Source organism: Squalius cephalus (assembly GCF_949319135.1).
Source record: "Squalius cephalus genome assembly, chromosome: 6".
Lineage (NCBI taxonomy): Eukaryota > Metazoa > Chordata > Actinopteri > Cypriniformes > Leuciscidae > Squalius > Squalius cephalus.
The window spans coordinates 2493933-2514750 of record NC_137127.1 but is presented as its reverse complement, the minus strand read 5'-3'; the positions used below and the strand labels follow the sequence as shown (position 1 = coordinate 2514750).

General features: G+C 36.1%; 2 long non-coding RNA genes across 2 annotated transcripts; both read left to right on the top strand.

The window, feature by feature from the left end:
- The first annotated feature begins 4391 nt into the window (after positions 1 to 4391).
- On the top strand, positions 4392 to 5022 carry LOC307160737. The gene is made up of 4 exons (XR_013821624.1): positions 4392 to 4504; positions 4593 to 4652; positions 4748 to 4822; positions 4947 to 5022. It is a non-coding gene; the product is annotated as an uncharacterized lncRNA (long non-coding RNA).
- A 661-nt stretch (positions 5023 to 5683) lies between these two features.
- Positions 5684 to 7723, top strand: LOC307159924. The gene is made up of 5 exons (XR_013821463.1): positions 5684 to 5771; positions 5901 to 6251; positions 6645 to 6762; positions 7425 to 7516; positions 7621 to 7723. It is a non-coding gene; the product is annotated as an uncharacterized lncRNA (long non-coding RNA).
- The last annotated feature ends 13095 nt before the right edge of the window (positions 7724 to 20818 follow it).

The window sequence follows — 20818 nt, the reverse complement described above, 5'->3', positions numbered from 1 at the left end:
TAACTGTGTTAAGAGTTTTGGAAAATTGTTAAATGTATTGAAAAATCTGTCATAGCAATCGTAAAAAACTGTAATGAATATTTTTGCCACAACAAGCTCCTTGACTCTCTCACTGATATATTGTTTTTGAACTAATATCATTGCAGAAGCAGAGGTTTTTATAAACTTTCATATTGTAAAATATTAGTACAGTTTGAAATAACTGATTTCTGTTTAAAAATATGTATGTCATGTAATAAATTGTGTAAAATGTAATTTATTCCTGTGATGAAAAGCTGAATTTTCAGCATCATTACTCCAGGAAGATGCATATGGACTCGAAAAGCTTGTTTCTTCATGACATTGTTCAAAAGCAACACATTTTGCTAGCAATCAAAATCACATTTTGCTAAAATCATAAAAAAATTTAAAATGGTAAAAGTTTCATGTAAATGGTAAATACATGTAAATAAATGCAGTCCATACTGTATCTAAGGTTTGGAATATTGTTTTTGCTATTGTGGGATTGTGTTAACATTTGTAAATTTGTAAAACATTTTGTAAATACTACAAAAACAATCCATAATTTTGTTGGGAGGTATAGCTTGTCTGTTAAGAAAATGTAAGCATTATGGAAATGTGTTCACTGACTGCATATTGTGTGAAACCGACAAGAAATGTGTGAATGGTATGGCCACAAAAGACCGATGCTGTGCTAATTGTGTTTAGAGTTTTGAAAATGTGACAACTGGCTGGACAAACGCTTGTTAGCGACTGAAAAAAAACTGTAATGTCAGTGGTGATTGGGAAGATCTGGAAATATTCTGTCGCGAGTTTCCAAATCATCTACGGGAGATTAATAACAATCCTGTCAGAAACAGTCCAGTCGATGACCATATTGAAGATCTGACAGCAAGATTTCAAGACCTTGAATTAGAAAACATAAGACTTAGAGAACAGCTGCAGAATTAAAGAAGTCCTGCCTGAAACATGAGGTACAGTAATACAATCACACTTGTCATTGCATTAACTAATGTTAACAAATACAACTTCTGGTTTTAATAATGTATTAGTAAATGCTGAAAATAACATTAACTAAGATTAATAAATGCTGTAGAAGTTTTGTTCATTCCTAAAGTTAAATAATGTTAACTAATGAAACCTCATTGTAAAGTGTTACCCAAAGTTCTACATGAATATTCACTATTATTCATGTGCACATAAGGGATGTGATTCATCTAATATAGCAACTGTTAGATTCATGTTTACTCTGTAATAATAGATATGAGATCATGAATATAACAGTAGTTTATCTGTTTCATCTCTTCCACACAGAGATCATGTTTTCATCTGACGGGAGACACTGAAGTCCTTCTTTCATCAGATTTAAAGCAAACCAAATCTATATTTCTTTTATTTCTCTTCTCTGTCATATTCAAGTGTGATCAAATCTGTCACACAGCTGAATATTTATCAGGGTGTGTTTATTGTTAAAATCCAATTTCTGTAACACAAATCTTATTACAGTTTTTCCCGAATTGCTAAAATACTAAACCCCATTATGTTACTAACACTCTCCTGTGTGTTTTGCTTGTTCGGTGTTCAGTAGTTACAGGAGTTTCACACGTACATGTATGTGCACAAATACACTGTATATACAGTATGTACAACTGATGAACTTTTCATAATGAACTAAATCAACACTGAACTGTCTTGATCTGAATAATGACACTATTGGCTTATTAGAGGCTTTTCAGGAGAATTTTTATTTGTTACTATTGTGAAGCTCCTTTGAAACAATCTGTATTGTTTAAAGCACTATAGAAATAAAGGTGATGACTTACTGGTATGTGTGTATTCAGGATATATTTACAAAATAAACAGAAATGCAAGGGTGAAAAATACAGTCAAACCAAAAGTTATTCAGACACCAGATATCATTTACTGTAGGTAACACTTTACAATAAGGTTCATTAGTTAACATTAGTTAGTGTCTTAACTAACATGAACAAACAATGAGCAATAGCCTACATTTGTTAAAGTATTTATTAATCTTTGTTAATGTTAGTTAATAAAAAATCCAGCTGTTCTTTGTTCATGTTAGTTCACAGTGCATTAACTAATGTTAACTAATACAACCTTTGATTTTAATAACATATTAGTAAATGTTGAATTTAACATTAAGTAAGATTACAGTTTTTTACGATTGCTATGACAGATTTTTCAATACATTTAACAATTTTCCAAAACTCTTAACACAGTTAGCACTACATCCGTCTGTGTAAGCTATACTATTAACACATTTCTTGTTGCTTTAACACAAAATGCATACAATTACAGTTTTTTACAATCGCTATGACAGATTTTTCAATACATTTAACAAGTTTCCTAAACTCTTAACGCACCAACACACCTAAAACACACAATTGGCAAAACGGTTAATTTCATGCTCAAAATCACACATTATAAACTAAACTGCAAAACTAATTTTCAATATACAATAATACACTAACACAATACACCATGTCTACCAAAACATTAACACATGTTCTCTTCCACCAGGAACATTTAGTCAATCATAGCACAATGTCATAAAAAACACTAACATCAGATGGAATTACAGAAACTGCATTATTTTATATGTGTCAGGTCTGCCCTTATACAACAGACATATTATTCTATAGATATATTATATTATATCTATTACAGTATATCTACAGATATTGTATTGATCATAGATTTATGTTTTGCACTGCAGTTTCTTTTGAAGTCTCTCTACATTTTTGTTTTGTTTGTAATGTAAATGCATTTTGTTGTTGTTTTTTTGCCAACCCAGTCTCATTGGAAATACGTTACTCTGGCTACATTTTTGCAAAACCTGAAAAACGTACCTCCAGGTACGTTTCACTGCACTTTTCGGGTGAAACGTCCACTGGAGGCGCTAAGTGGTATCAATTATTCTCTGCTCCAGATGCGTGTTTATTAAAGGTTATAAAAGCGACGATCTCCAATATGTGAGGACTCCGACGTAGACACATTTATTTTAATATCAATTCTGAATTATTTAAACTCTTCTGAGGTGCCCAGGCTGCGTGACTGAGGATAGACGTCCGATGAGCATAGGCTCTGGATCGCACTTCGCCGAGGTAACTTAACTTACGTGTTTACCGAAAGAGTCGCCGAGGTAATTTACGTGTTTACCGAAAGAGTATGGCATTGCCTCGCAAATGGAACAATTAATTCTAAAAAAATCCATTTGTATGTTTTAGTTTTCTGTGTTTTACTGAAATTGAACGGAAGGGAATCGCGCAATAATGGCCGTGTTGATTACGTACCAAACCCCACAAAACTAGTTGGCAAACTATTTTTGAACGGCGAGCCCACTTTTATTCATTTGTATAGCTGTGTCTCTGGTGTCTATCGAGTAAGTTATGAGTTAACTGTAAGCCGAATATAAAATAAGATATCGAAAGCATTAAGAACAAATTTTGCCTGAACGTTACGACTTCACGTTTCAGTCAGGTGATTGTTATGTACTCGGTGAAACGTACAGCAAGTTTACGAGTGGGCAGTGGACTCCCAGCTTCAATTAACCCTGGTACATAAAATGTTATATTGACCCCATAATATCAATTGATCTGTTCTGTTTTCAGTAAGCTTGCTTCAGTTCTCTCCCATTAGTGCACATTTGGGACATTTCATGCAATTAAAACTGGGAGATTTTGAACTTAACATACAAATAGCCTAGAGGCGAACTGCTCAAATGTAATTGATCTCAGAATATTTGTATATTCTTTTGTTATCAGTGAATGTAAGCAAATGTAAATATTCACGGACTTTGATGAGTAGGCTACGATCAGCATCGTAAATTGCTTTCCCACATTTATAACACTATACTTTGTATTATATTACATTTGCATCAAACCACACACACAAAAAAAAAAAAATGGTAAATGCTGCTGTGAGGGTGTCATCCAAAAATGACATCCTTCTGACTGCTTTTATTAATTTCTTTAATTTTTTTCCCCTCTTTTTAAAGTTGCGAAAACACTACTGTAGAGTTTTCCTTTGGATATTTGAGCAAATAAGACAACAAATATATTTAATGCACTGCTATAAAACAATGACGACTTCCGCTTCAGAAAAACCCGGGGTAAGCAGAGCCCGTCTTCCTATTAGACATTCTCTGGGGTAAGCATTCTTTAATAATGGCCTCCAATGATTTGTCTGATCCAACTGCAGAGGACATGGAAAAGGAATTAGAACTTGACATCGATGAAATAATGGCTGATTTGCAAGAGTTGCAGGAAGTAAATGGTCTTTTAAACTGTTTAAGAATAATGATGATACTGTTCGTTTTGTAGCATTTTATACTGATAACATAGTTCTTATGGCTAGAAGGAGACTGCTCTTAAATCACGACCTAAAAAGAAAAAGAAAGACGTTCCAATGATCAGATGGAAAAAAAGAGACAAAAGAGGTATTTTGGTATATTCAAAACGAGAAGCCAAACAAGGAAAAGGGGGTAAGTGACAATATCATGTTTATTTTCTCTTAATGTTCTTGTTTTCAAAAATCTTATAGAGGCTTATCACTTTTACACTGGTGTACAGGTAAATCCAAAGCTTCAGTGGTCCGTCCATTAACAAGCAACCAAACTTTGATTGATCCTGGTAAGTTGATTGTGTCCATTTTGTAGAGTTAAAAAAAAAAAACATTCAAAAATAATGGAATGGTTTTACTGACACATTTTTGTAACTTATTCTAGTAAATACAAGTGCTGCTGAGACTTGTATGAATGAGGATTCTTCAGATATAGGCATCAATGCACAGTCTGCTATTGGTAAGTTACAAAAGACTTCTATCTTGTAATTTTTTTTTTTTTTATCATTATCTGTGTTTTGGTAAATTAAAATACAATTAGATTATGACCATTTGTTTTCTTATATATGATTTTGGCTTTCAAGATATACAGTTACAGCAGCTCCATGATGCTCTTATCCATGATGCTGAGAAAAGTATGTCTGCATCTCACAACTGGACTGTAAGACAAATGGTGTCTGAAAACCATTGGATATAAGCAAGACAAAAACTCTTGGATTGCTCGCTCGCCTCAGATAGGGTTTATTGCATATCTTGTGATCACTGCAGAGTGAAGGCAGCAGTGATAAGGTGCAAGGACTGTTTGCCAAAACCACATTACTGCAACAACTGTGATGTGTCAACTCACCAATACCTTCCTTTGCATAACAGAGATTATTTTTTAGAAAATTTCTTTAAACCTATCCCTCCATCAAGTGTTGTAAAGGACATCAATGGCCAACACACATTATGTGAGCAAGGTAAGACAAACATATTTATGAATACACAAGTCTAAAATTCTAAGTCATATTTTAATTATGTTCTTTTTTTCTTTAGCATGTTTGTTACCCATCCAAGAACCTCAAAATATTTGTGATTGTGTGCCTCAAAACATGTCTGTAAGTGCTGGCCGATTAGTACATCTCATCAACATAAATGGTATGTATTCCTTAAAAATGAAGTATTTATTCAATCCAATTTTTTTATTGTTCAGGGTTGTCATTGTAACTTATTTGGATTGGATTGTAGGTCGCCAGTATATCAAATGAATATTTATATACATGTTTATGTTAGTGTATATTGGCTTATCCAATTTGTTCCACTGTAATTAATATAGAGTAGAGGAGCAGCCTTTCTATGATGGAGTTTTCATTGCCAAGGATGAAGATGTAGCAACATTTGTTGATTTAATTCAGCAAAAGACCAACCCAGTATGCTTCCATAATTTTATTAGTATTTTTGTTGTTTAACTGAAATATTACGCTTTACTGATAATGCTGTTTATTATTATTATTATTATTATTATTATTATTATTATTATTATTACTACTATCTTACAGGTACAAGGGAGAGGCAAATGTGGACAATCCACATGGGCTGCTGCCAGGGAGACCTCAAAGAAGTCCAGCAATAAATTGGATGAGGAAGGGTTGGAGGTGGCAGTTTGCAGACACAACATCTTGCTTAAAGGACTGAACATGCAGAGGGGTGAAATATTTGCTTATCCAATGTTTTTGCAAAAAGAAGTGGCCTCAAAAACAAACTGCAGATTCTTCTGCACAGACATCATGTGTCGATATTGGCCCTACTTACAAAAAGTTGCACAGGCAGTTCCATGTCTGCAGCCGTTAACAGAGATGAAGCCTTTTCTTTCTGTTATGCACACAAAGGGACACTCTACCAGCTGTGAGGTAACTCTGTTTTAAATGACATGAAACAAAAAAATCCTGCACACTATCAGTACTTGCACACGTATCAAAATAGCCTATTTACAACGTTTAGGTCCCATGACCTTCATCAGTAATATACCTACATGCTGGATGAAGGTCATGGGACCTATTGTAAACTTTAATAATGTTTGTGCAAGTACTGATAATGTACAGGATTTTTTTTGTTTTTCTTTTTTTTACCTGCAGTTGTGTAAAGGTAATCGTTGATCGATTGTTTTAAACAACATGAAATAGTACAAGGTCTTTATATAATAATAATAATTTTTTACATTTATGTAGTGGCACTCATTTCTGGGTACTCATTTTCACTTTAATCTTGTTCTGTCTGTTAAATTGTGCCGGTTTGTTTTATAGGTCCAGTGGAGTGGTAAAAATCAAACGGGAGCAGGCACTACTATAGGTGAAGAAGTAGAACAAGTTAACAGTTTTCTATCACGTGTTGCTCTTACAACAAAGTATATGAGTAAGGCTGGTAAGTGTCATATGTACGTAAGTCTGTAGATTTAGACAATAGAATATAAAATTTCATAGTCAAATTTAAAAATGCATTTTGGCTGAAAATTATAGGAAATTGAAGTAATTCGGGCTGAGCACCTATGGTGTAAGGACCCTATTGGAATTTAGTATTCCATTTAGTATTATTTTATTTTATATTTGTGCTCATTTTAGTTGTTTAGCTTTTCATAAAGTGTGTAAAGGAATAGTCCATTTCAAAATGATGCTTTTTTCATAATTTACTCACCCTCAAGTTGTTTTAATGCTGTATGATTTCTTTCTTCTGCTGAACACAAAAAAAAAAAAAATACATTTTGAAGAATGTTGGTAACCAGATAGTTGATGAACCCCATTGACTTCCATAGTATTTTTGTCCTACTATGGAAGTCAATGGGGTCCATTATCTGTGTGGTTACTAACATTCCTAAAAATATATTTTGTGTTGTCTTGAAGAAAAAAATTGAGGGTGAATAACTTGAACAACTTCCATACAACTTGACGGAGAGTAAATGGTGACAGAATTTTCATTTTGAAATGGACTATTCCTTTAAGCTTGGAATATTAATGGCCAGTGAATAGGCATTTAAGGTTTTATTTATTTATTTATGTGTGTATAAAAGCTGTGTTTTTTCTGTTTAGCACGAGTGGATATGATCACCCTTCATGCCAAAGGATGGAATGAAAGAAAGTAGAAGAACTTGCACGTTTACTTGTCTAGGCGGTATATCAAGGTACCACACCTTTAAAACAGTGTTGTTTTAAACCATACATTTACTGTTCATTTCTTTTTAAACAGTCATATTCAGTTAAGTGCATAATCTCACCTATGTTTAAGACTGGGCAAAAGATGAAGGAAGCCAAAGATGATATCGAGGCTGTTAAGTCCAAAGAAGAGTTGCAGCAATGGGTGTGCGACGTTAAGCGATGGGCAACTCAAGGTGCATTCTCAATTTTTGTTTTCCATATTTTTATAGTTTTTATATAAATTAAATATGATAATTTATTTGAAGTATTTTAAATCTTAAAATACTGTTCTTGCTTAATGCTTAGTTAATGTCCTGATTCAGTAGTCTAATATGCTATTTTAAACAGTTCCCGATGGCAATAGAACCGACGATCAAGAGGGGTTGCAGCATCAGATTGAAGGGTTGTATTTGGGCATTCAGCAGAAAAAAAGAGATTTGTATCGCCTTACAGGTAAATAAAATGCAATGTAGGGGTGTGACGAGATCTCATGCCACAAGATCTCGGGTGACTAAAATGTGACGAGATGAAATAAGCATAGAATGTGCCACAGTTACATTCTCATTACATGCCTCCACTGTCGTTTGGCTGTTTAAAATAAAATAAAATAAAATAAAAACCATTGTAAACTATTGTAAAGTCTGCTCTGCTCATCCAACACGAGCTGCAGTCGCTAATGGCTCGTTTACACTGAGCGGTACGCTACAGTACGGTATGGTACGCAATTATTTCCGTTTCCAATGTCAAAAGTTTTGAATGGTACCAAAATGCCGAACCGTAGTGTACCACTTTTTAGGTACCCTTCCGTTGGGGTACCTAGCACAGTGGTACGGTACTAAAGGGTGGAGCTAGACTCACTGCAGGACGTTGATTGTTTGACAGAGAATCGTCACTTGCGCGTGCTACAAGCGGAATGACAACATAAGAAGTGCCATTTTGTAATATACAGTTGAAATATAATACTACTGTTACTGTGTCACGAAATGTAGTTTAATGAGTTTTTCAGGTGAGAATGTAGTTGTTTAAAGCTCAAATCTGTGGTTTATTTATAAAGATTTATGAAAATTTGATCCAGGTTGTGAGATCCAGGCAATCACCGGGCGCTCTGCGCTCATGTACCCCACCTGGAACAGCCTTTCCTCTGCTAGTCGTTCTGACGTTTGCCGCTGACTCTGACGTCTTTGTAGTGGTTAAACATGAGATATAATTTGTCTTGTGTAGACCTAATGGGCGATATTTGGTCTCGTGAATCTATAATGTGTTCCCTGGCCAATCGTTTTGGCTGAGGGCTAAGTGAAGTTTCATAACTATATATTTAAGCTATTTAACTTTACCGTTGTAAGGTTAGACTAGAGTTAAATGATTTGTTTGCTTTATTTCTCATTGTATAGCTTCTTGTACCTTTTACTTATACTTTTATAATGGCTAATATTGATAAAACTGAAATTTGACAAAAAAAGAGACTGGGTTGAGTTTTGTATTTAAAATTTTATTACAGTGAAGATGATCTGTAATGTTGTTTACTGCAACATCTGTTGTTTAGTACAAACACACATATTGCCTGGACCATATTAAAATGTTTAATATTTTTATATTATATTTAAACAAAGAGGCAGGGTTGTATTTTATATTTTGTTTTGTTGCAGTGCAGTGCAGTGCAGTGAATATAATGAATACGCGTTGCCTGAACCACATTTGTGTGGCTATAATGTTTAAGATTTCTTTATCTTGTCTTGTTCTCGGGTGCTGCGCTAATCACTCCGCCCAAGTAGCAGTGCTTCGCCTTCTGAGAAAATAGTTCCAAGTATTTAAACGTTTCAAAAATGGCTGTGTCTCTTGTGACCTTCTTATTTGTACACACTGTGACTATACAAATCACAACATGTAAATAGGAAAATGTTGGGGTTATTTTGTCACTTATTGGGATTAGTATGCTAGCTGTAGCCATTTACATCCAGTCTTTGTGCTAAGATAGGCTAGCGGTGGGTGCGTCAAACAGACTTGAAAGCACACACGGATATGAAAAGGTTATGTATGGACTTCTCTAACTCTGGGGGATACGGTGAATAAGCTAAAGTCCCAAAAAGTCAAAGTGTTCCTTTAAATGAAAACGAAAAGAGGCAGTGTGGTGTTTTATAACATTTCATTTTATTGTTGCATAAAATATACATACAGAGATAACCGGAGTAGCAGAGCGAGCTGAGTGACGCAGAATTACCGGACTCGCGTCCTCGGGAGTCATTCTCCTGAGTCGGACTTGGCAAGTCTGAAATATGAGTACTTGCTATTGAGAAACGTTGACAAACAGGCCGAGAAGCAAAAACAAGATCTGCTGTATGTCATCCAATGTTGTTTGTCGCTTTCTTCTTCACGCGAAAATTAAGCTGATCGCTTCTTTTCGGCATAGGCTAAACCATGCTTATTGAGTAAGGGTACTGTTGGCAGTGGAAACGCTAGATGATTCATGGTTTACCGACCCGTACTGTACTGTAACATATCGTACCGCTCAGTGGAAACGAGCCATAACAGTGCAACAGGAATCACAGTTTACTGATTGCATGACGATTGCGGAGGAAATGTCTTGTTTTATGTCTTGAAATGACATTCATTAGAAGATTATCAGTTAAAACAATTCAAAATGCACCTGCAGACTATTTTTCCAGTCATGAATTTGGTCACTGAGGATTTCAATAAAATATTGTGCAAAAATCTTGTCTTGTTCTCGTGAACCCAATCTCGTGTCTCATCTCGTGAGATAAGTGTCTCGTCACATCCCTAATCCGTTGTTTCTTATTTAGATCATCATAATTGCTTTTAAAGGGGATGTTATAATCACTAGCTCTGTCAATTTTTCTTTTGTTGTATATGATCCAGATCACAAGAGTCGAAGAGAAGAAGAAGTTGTCCGATGCAATATCCCACTACAATTCTCTTCCAACAAGTACCAAAACTTTGAATTCCGCGGATGACTTGCTTGCTGCGGAAACGCCTATCTGGCCATGGGAAATGGGTATGACCTTAATTTATGTAAATTTTTTATTTAATTGATAAACTTGTAAAAAAAAGTGCATGATACCTTTTTTTTGGGCTTGTTACATACCGAGTTCATTTTCAATTTCAGTTGATGATGCTTCACTGGCCATGAAAAAAAAGGTATTTGACAAGCTGATGCAAGTACAGAGACTTGAGGAAGAAGAGGATATTCTTGTGGAGGAGATGAAGAGACACTGGGATCACATCTGCAGAAGTGTCCAAGATATAAATGATCAGACTGATGCGTTGTCAGATGCCCTAACTACTAAGAGTAAGTGTTTTTGTTTTCTCTGAAATCATTGATTATTAAATGATAATAATTGTGCTTCTCATTTGGGTTTACTAAAGAATTTTGACAGGCGTGGCAAATTTGGTGTATTGATATTAGGGATGTAAACGGTTAATCGATTATCGATTAATTGTCGACAAGAATTTACTCAATTAAATAAATTGTCGGCTAATTGAACATTGCGAACGTGACACGAGATTCTCACGGGCGGCAAGAGACCCGACACAAACCTGAGGCGGTAAAAAAGAAACCAAACATGAGGGGGTCAAAACAGAGTGGAGTGTGGGAGCATTTCAAATTTGAGGCGAAGGAGGACGAAAAGTGCCATCATTGCGCATATGCTTAAGTTAATGTGTGTGAGAGAGATCTCAGGACTGGTGGGAGCATACTGGCTTTTAATATTTTGTCTTTAACGAGGAGCAGTGGGTCCGAAATTTTGTTGTGTACAACAATTTGTTGTGTCAACGTTTGTCCACATTCCTCTCCTACGACGACGCAATGTTTCGTCGGGTCATCCGTCCCTTTGCAGATGCGCGTGGGTTTCTCTCGTCATTAAACCGTGGAAACGTCGCCTAATGCCTCAGAAAATCCATCTGACAGTCACATTGGCACATATCCGATTTATTTCCACATACGAATGAGGCCTGAAACCGATCTCGATATATCCGAATGCATGCGTTTTTTTCCTGTTTACACTGTCATAAACATATCGGATCTGTGTCACATGTGAGCAAAAAATCGGAATTTGGTCACATTTCACTGACAGTGTAAACAAGGGACGCCCTCTAATTTTACTGTAACCTTCCTCAGGGATGATTTTAGTTGTGTTCAGTTCTATATTTGAAGTTTCCAAGTCTAGTAATCTTACTGTTACCTTTCTCAGACCAAGGAGGATTATAAGTGCTGCTGCTAATGTTTCAAGTTTTTCATACAAGTAGTTTACCAGATAGATTATTATTATGTAGGCTTAATATTGCAGGCTAAGCCTACCCATGTAGATTTTTATTTAAAATGTATTTTATGTTGCTTAATGATTCACATGCAACAGGTGAGCCAGTGCACAATACTTTTTTATGTATTTTAATTTTTTGTGCATAATTTATTTTGTTAAACTACATAAATACCATTATCTGTACCGTATCCCAACTGTTACAATAAAACATCAACTGAGCAATATAACATGCATTTTTATTCAGTATATAAGCAATATTTAGCTTTTTATGTTAAAGACACTATTGATACCGTGAGAAATTTACATTCTCAGGAAAATAGCCGCTTATCAGTTAATCGCTAATCGATCGATAAGGTCAGTCAATTAATGATTAATGAATTAATCGATAATTTGCATCCCTAATTGATATACATTGTTAGGTAACTTCTTAAAGGGTAACTCTCGCCAAAATGCAACCTAGGGTCTTTTTGTTAATCTACCTGAGGCAAACTTTCGTTTAAAAGCATAATTAGGATGGAAACGCCACTTTTAAGTTTGACCATATTTTCGTTTTCTAATTGCCTTGTGAATGGGAGTGAATGGGGCACGACTATGATAGCATCAAAAATCGTATAAAATAATTTTTAATACACTAAGAAGGCTCGACACAACATGAAACTTCGCTGGAAGTATCACCAGGGGCTCTACACATGAACTCCAGCATTGAGAACATTGTTTGTGTACACAGAGTTTACTAAAAATAAAGATTTTGAGCAACTCACTGTGTTTCCGTTTGCCGGTATTTTTTCAGTCAAAAATAGTCGATCTCCGAATATGAATTAACTGACTCTGAATTTTAGTATTGTTTCTTATATGAGGATCCTTTTTCAAATACAAGGTCAATATTGATTTTCACTAATGACAAAACAACAAATTATCCGTGAGTTTATATGGAACTAAGCTTTAGGAGCTTTCCATCTTTACGCTCCTCCCTGTTACGTTGCATTCGGAGATCGACTATTTTTGACTGTCAAAATGCCGGCGGACATATCTACAGTGAGTTGTTCAAAATCTTTATTTTTAGTAAACTCCGTACACAAACAATGTCCTCAATGCTGGAGTTCATGTGTAGAGAGCCCCTGGTGATACTTCCAGCAAAGTTTCATGTCGAGCCTTCTTAGTGTTTTAAAAATAGCGATTTTGATGCTATCATAGTCGTGCCCCTAGCACTCCCATTCAACAGGCAATTTGACTGAAAACTAAAATAAGGTTCAAACTTAAAAGTGTGGTTTCCATTCTAATTATGCTTTTACACGAAAGTTTGCCTCGGGTAGATTAAAGTCCACGTGAACCGAACAACTTTTCTCCAGTGTTGTGACATATTCCAAGTGAAACAGAATATTGAACAGAGGGCAGGGTTTCACTTTAGTGCTCCTCCTCTCAATCTCTCGCTCATAGCAGACTATAACGGTTTGAGGGGAGTGGTTAAGCGTTTTCAACCCAAGCCGTCAAACCGACATCATCAGAAAAGGAACGCCATTCCAGACCGGAAGGAACTTTTCAGATTTTGATTAAAGATTACCACGGCAAACAAGTTTTTTTTTTATCTGTGTATTAACTTGATTAATTGATTAACTTGATTAACACGGATTAATTGTTCACCACAAGACTAGTAATATGCGCTAACAAAGTAAATGGGGTCAATTCTGATTTCAGGTGACCCTAAGCCCTAAGTTGCTTTTTGGGGTGAGAGTTACCCTTTAAATACTTGAGAATTCCTATATTTATAATGCCTCACAATTTAAGCAGCATTATTAATGCAAAAGTGTTCATGGTTCTGTTTTTTGTTTTTTTCATATTTATTTACTTTTTTTAAGCCTATCCATCAGGACTGTCAGAGGATGCATATTCTGGCTTGCTCTGTCGTTTTCGAATGCAGCTGCATGATCTGAAGGCTGAAAAAGAAAGGGTGAAGGAAGCATATCACCAATTAGTGACTGGATGGGATAGTTTGGATGTCCTTGAAGAGGATGACTGCGGCGACTATGAAAGCATGTCTACAGATTCCTATGAATCAGCTGACGAAGACAGCGTAGATCCACATTTCTGATTTTCCAGAGGTCTCTAATATAAAGATTTTTTACTTTTTTTATTTTTATTAACTTTTTATATTTTATCTGCATCACAATGTACAACACTGTAGATTGCACTTCTGGAGTAAACAATGATTCAACAAACTGTACTGTATGTAATAAAAAGTTTAATAAATGTTTGACTTTGTGTAAATTAGGGCTAAACAGTCTCGGGGCATGCTCCATTATGAGTATTGTTTTGTTTTCCTGATTGCTAATTTATTTGAACAAAATTACCTTTTGTAGGATCATCCACATGCATAGTTTGCTAATAACATAACTGCAATAAAGTAACAGCTTAGTTAACAATTACTTGTTTACATAGGTTATATGATGTATTTTATAATATTTAAGCACCTAAAACCTTATCAGTTTTACTAAATTTAACTTAAAGAACTTTACTTACTTTCCGTATATTAATAATAAATGTAACGTGAATGCAGGAAACGCATGAATATAAAGTGCCTTGGCTTTTATGTCTTTTTCACAACATATTTTCCTGCACTATTGAAGTTATGCACTGACATGAAATCTAGCTGCTGTTTATGGTGTTTTTATGTGCTGTTTATCAAGAACTTAGCAACTTTATTATTTCCCTTTCCCATTACAACCCTGTAAATGAGTGGGAATAACTCTAGGAAGATGGATGGGCATACTAAATACCATAGTGTCACAAGGCACATAATCCACACTTTTTCATGCAATATGCTTGAAGTGGGGGAAAAAAGGTGCCGGTACTCTCTTGCATTGGCAAATTATGACATTTGAAATTTCTAGTGAAAAACAAAACTTGGAGATATTGCTGGTGCAACAACAATTTATTGTTATTTATTAACAACATAAATGTATTTAAACAAGTCGTGTGTGTGTGTGCGTGTGCGTGTGTGTGCATGCGTGTGTGCATGCGTGTGTGTGAGCATTTCTTTACAAAGACAACTAACATTTTCTTTTTAGAAGCTGGTCATTAATAAACTTGATAGTCTTGAAGTTTTTTAAGATGGGGAGGTGTACAATAATTGCATGTAAATGGTAAACAACCAAGAAAACAGCTCTGATTCATACTTATACACCATATACTTTCACCCAAACTGAATAATAAAAACAAGGTTAAATGGGTAAATTTTCTATAAATATTTTTGTCTTCATTTTCTTTTCTGACAGTTCTTGTTAAAACACACTAGACATGCAAATTCTGTGCATTTTGGGCACTTTTTGTGTGTAATCATATTTATTTTGTCCATCAAAAGTGTGCTTTCACTTTAATGGAGCGTGTTAACCAAAAATAGACTCGGCGCCGAAACCCCCGCTTCACTACTGCTGACGGGCTGCCCCTGCTCCCGGTGTGAATGCACTCATTAATTAACATGCACGCCGAATAAACACACGCCGCTCACGCTCACAGTGTGAAATGGCAGTCACGCCTTTTCTGTCAGTGGTAGAGTAGCCAACCGGACTGAATGGTGGACTGGATGGGAGGAGGACTGGTGGTGGACTGGATGGGAGGAGGACTGGTGGTGGACTGGATGGGAGGAGGACTGGTGGTGGACTGGATGGGAGGAGGACTGGTGGTGGACTGGATGGGAGGAGGACTGGTGGTGGACTGGATGGGAGGAGGACTGGTGGTGGACTGGATGGGAGCAGGACTTGTGGTGGACTGCTGGTTAGTACAACCTGTACAAATGGTACAAAAAGAGGAAATTATTCACCTCCTGTAATAAGAACAAATGTCCCCTTTTTTCTAGCAGTGACTGTGCTCCATAAGGAAACATCCAGTACATTTGTCTTTTGTATTCTCTAGTTTTTTTAAGTTGAATTGAGCAATGCATCTTGCTGTTGACTCTTTTGCTATGTATGGCAGACAGCTATGTGGCTCACTGACTAAGTCTGCAAACAACGGTTATTTTCATGTTAATGTTCTTTATAATTAGTCAGTTAGTTAACAGTTAATTATGAGGCTTATCTCATTAAGTAATTATTGATTACCTAATAAGGAACTATCTCCTAAATTTGATATTACTTACTGATTAGTTAAGCTTGTTTCTATATTAGTTAATAGTAGTAGCTGAAGTGTTAATGTAGTAATCCTCATTAGTCCTGCATTACTTCCTGCATAGTTACTTATTAATGACGAACCATTGTTATAAAGTGTTACCGAAAAACCTATTCGATAAAGCAAAGATCAAATTTGATGAACAGGTGAATAGCTATTTTTGGTCCATTGTGGTTTGCCCTGTGGCAGCGCTACCAAGACAATTCCCAACTGTAATTGCTGTGTCTGTGCCACATTTATTTTTATGTTGACTGGAGTAAGATTTTAAATAATCGCACACACTTACTATTAATTAACACTCCATAGAGAGCCTTCATCCTGTCAAGACATTTTTCAGAATGGTCTGACAGCTGCCATTTTGGCTGGAGGACTTGTGCGGACCAGGTTTTCTGCTTCTTTGTTTTCTTTCCAATGAAGACTATGGCCTTGTACCCCAATGTGTTTAACTTTTCGACCTGAAAATAAAGATATATATTATATAATTTATACAGAAATATAAGCAATTATAAATGTCTGAAACATAGTGGGCTGTAATTATGTAAATAATAACCACAGACGTTAAACACATACCAAGACAGGTTTGGTGGTTTGGTTTTTGTTTTTGTTTTTCAACCACTTCTCCTTTCTGGCCTCAAATTTCTGGAGTTGTTTTGCCAGTCTTTGCTTTCTTGGCTGTACTGACTGGCAATATTTGCAGGTCTTGGTGGCCACAATAGCTGCTTTGCAACTCACGCAGGTTGTTATTGTTGACACTCTTGGCATCTTAAAACTAGAATATAAAACAATCAACATTTAATGACAACATTTAATGACAACCAAAGTGACAAAGGCACTGCATTATTTAAGTGTTACATTGCAAATGTTTGTAATTTGGCCTACTTCAGCATTATCAGTAGTGTCAGACAACACTTCATGTGTGTTTCATATTTTCAAACGAGATACAGCACGAGATATCGTTAATATCGATATAGTTTATCTGACAATACATTTCTGCACTTGAGCGGCCAGACCTGTGTGTCAGCTGTCGCAGTGCATTGTGGGATTTGTAGTATGAGTGTGTGGGCTGGGAGTGCGATTTACCGCGATAGACATATGAAATTATCCAACCACGGAAAAAATATAGATATATGACTTTTATGCAAAAATAACCCATACTCCATAGTTGATATGTGTTTTCATCTAGGTATTGGAGTCAATGAAATTTTCAACTTATATAATTCTGACCTCGGTTAACACATTGCCGCCAACTGCAGCTAACGTTAAATGCGGTGGCTAATATAATGCTGGATAAACCCCTATGTCATTAGACACATTCCTATAAATTAATGGTGATAAATAATTAATGAATGATGGCTTAGACAGCGCTAACTAACTGTATTATTCAGGTTCCGTAAGCATTATGTTGATATCAGTACGTGTATTCATTACCTACCTTTGAGGTTGTACAGTATGATGTTGGCGGAGAGAGCGGACACACCCCCCTCACTCAGTTGTCAATCTGCTGACCTCTGTGCCTCTGTGATAGGGCAACCCACTTGTCAATCAGCGACCTCTCGCAGCTACGTTGCCCACAAGTAAAAACGTGATGCCACTTTTGTGACACTGTTGCATTTAGCCATAAATATCAAAAGAAAAATGATTCGATTAATTATTTTTCTGTGTACCTTTACTCTGTCCTCCTCCTCCTGTCAGGGCCTGCTGTTATTGTGTGTGTGTGTGTGTGTGTGTGTGTGTGTGTGTGCTTGTATATGGTTTATGAGAACACAAATGTGTATAATGACATGGGTATTACATGGTTTATGAGGATATCTGTGTCCTCATAAACCAAATGGCTTACAAACATACTAATGGTGTTTTTTGAAATTTTCTGTGACTGGTTTATGCCAGGATAACCTAACACATTCATTCAAATCATTTATATCTGCCACAGCAAATAGGCTACACAATGCATCAAATGTTATAGTTAGATTTTAGTAGACAAAAAAAGTGTGTGCAGTGCTTTATTGTTATTCAGCCAGTGTTCGTGGGTCTGGTGAAATACTCAACAGATTTTTATTTTATATAAACAATATATAAGCAATATAAACAGCATATATGGTTAATATTGTGTCTTTACCTTTGTTATCACATTTAAGAATTGCAACCTTGTGTGGGAACGGCAGGGGTAGAAACAAAACTCACTTTTGCACTCACACTCCCTCACACTTACACACAATCTCTCTCACACACACACGCACACCCTCACGCACACACGTACAAACACACACACACACACACACACACACACACACACACACACACACACGTCAGGTTCACCATCTCTGTGGGGACTCTCCATAGACTTAATGTTTTTTGTACAAACTGTATATTCTATCTCCTTACAGTACCCCTAAACCTACCCATCACAGAAAACTTTCTGCCCCCCCCCCCCCCCCCAAAAAACATTTTATTAATCATTCTGTATGATTTATAAGCTAGTCTACCCATGGGGACCTCAATTTAGGTCCCCACTGAGTCCCCATGAGTCTGTGTGCATTCAGGTTGAAGTCCCCACCGGGATAGAAAAACAGGTACACACACACACACACACACACACACACACACACACACACACACACACACACACAACACACACACACACACACACACACACACACACACACACACACACACACACACACACACACACACACACACACACACACACACACACACACACACACTTGAAGCCCTCAAAGTGCTTTCTGAACCAAAGCCTGTTAGGGCACATGTCCAAAATGTGAAAAAATTTAAACTTTGTCATATAGCTAAACCAAATACATCACTGGAAAGGTCTTGACCTGGAGAGTAACATATATCAATTTGAAGGTTCTATATTATTACTGCTTTGAGATATTGACCTTTGAACCTTAACTTCAGGGCATATTTGAAGGCTTATAATTATGGGACAAAAAGGGTTACGGACATGAGACCAACTGTTATAGAAAGGTGTTGACATGGGTTATAAGTTGAGTAGTCATAGTCATAGTCACCAAGGTGTGGGGGGGGGGGCTATGGTGTGAAAATAAAAAATCCCCCTTTGAACAAGACAATATTTAAAGTCTGATGCCAAAAATGTGTTTAACATCCCCTTAAACCCCTGGAATGCCACCAATTAAGTATTTATAACTTCCAATTTTAGGGAAAACCCTGGGTTTTTAAAAAAAACTACAACTCCCTAGACCCCTCTTTAGTACTTGTGTTGACATCAGCACCCCAGTTGTAGTTCCTCCGTTTTAGGGTCGTGCTAGGGTTGTGAAAACATGTATCTACCCAATATATCAAATATCACACACTGTCTAATAAATAATTGTACTGCATGTATATGATCTATGCTAAGAAAAGACAAAAATGTTTGTTTAATGACGATATTTTAACTAAAACAGGAGACCAGCGCGCCATCTGCTCTGCTCACGTGACGCAAAGCGTGAGTGTCCTCATCTCCATAGTAACGGCCTATGTTGCTACTTCCGCTATGAAAAATGTAAAAAACATACACACACATTTGTTTTTCATAACTGAAGGCGTGATTTTTAAAACCGTCATATTTGACGTCAATCTACTGTAGTGCTGCATTATAAAACACAAATATCTTTAAGACAAGAGATATTTAATTTTCCACTTATTGTCCGCCGTTTTTGTTTTCCAGACAGGAACCTCGAGAGTCACATGATTGAGACAAAACATAGGCAAAATGTAACAATCACACAGTTTGAGAAAGAAGTGACATTTCCCCTCCGACACTATCTTTTTAACATCAGGCTAAAAAATAACATACATTTTAAAGGCAAATTGATATATGAAATAATAATATATTACTTATAATAATAATAATATTATTAATAAATATTAATTAAATGATATTTTAATTTTACAAGAGCATCTGGCCCTGATAGCGTCTGCTGAGAAAAGTTCTGGATGACCCCTGCCTTAGAATATAGGCCCTAATACTTACTACAGACTTACTTGAAAGGAACAACACACACAATGGGATAAAACAGGAAATTGACTTCAATTAAAGCTATTCATGAATCAAACAAAAGAGACATGACTATAGTTGAAACAACAGTTCACTTTACTGGGTGAAATTGAGAGAGAGAGAGAGAGAGAGAGAGAGAGAGAGAGAGAGAGAGAGAGAGAGAGAGAGAGAATATTCTAACATGTGGAAACATAAGCTGGAATAGCACACTGTTGGAGAGAGTAACAATACAATAGGCTATGTAGTTAACTACAGTACAGTATATACAAACTATATACAACTACAGTGAAGTTACGTAGGGATGCGCAATACATTTCCACCAAAAATGTAATGCTAAAAAAAAAGAAAAAAAAAGGTAATTTGTCATGTTTGACATTTTGTGCTTTGACATCTTCATAGAGTCATACACATTTTCTCCCTAATAACTACTCTCCCAGTTCCTCATCAGTTGAGGAAGTATTCTCAAGTATTCCTCTTCAGAGAAGTCATCTAAGGATAATGTTTGCAGTCCAAGAATACTTTTGTATGTTGTGCGTGCTGTAGCCAGTTGTGCTTCAACTTCACACAATCTTCTCTTTAGCACACAGAGTAGTCCCTCACGTCCTTTCTCCATTAAGCCCTCTGTACTGCCTGAAAATGTGACATTAAAATATAAAGAAATGAGCCAATGGTTTCCAGAGAAGCAAATTGAAGAAAAAGTCTAACTATTTATTGTCCTTACATTTCCCATTGGTGTCTTCAGTGAGCTGAAAGGTAAACTCTACAATCAGTCCAGCCACACTCCTCATGTACTCCATGTGCTGCTTGACTTCACGAACCACAATAATTTTCTTCTT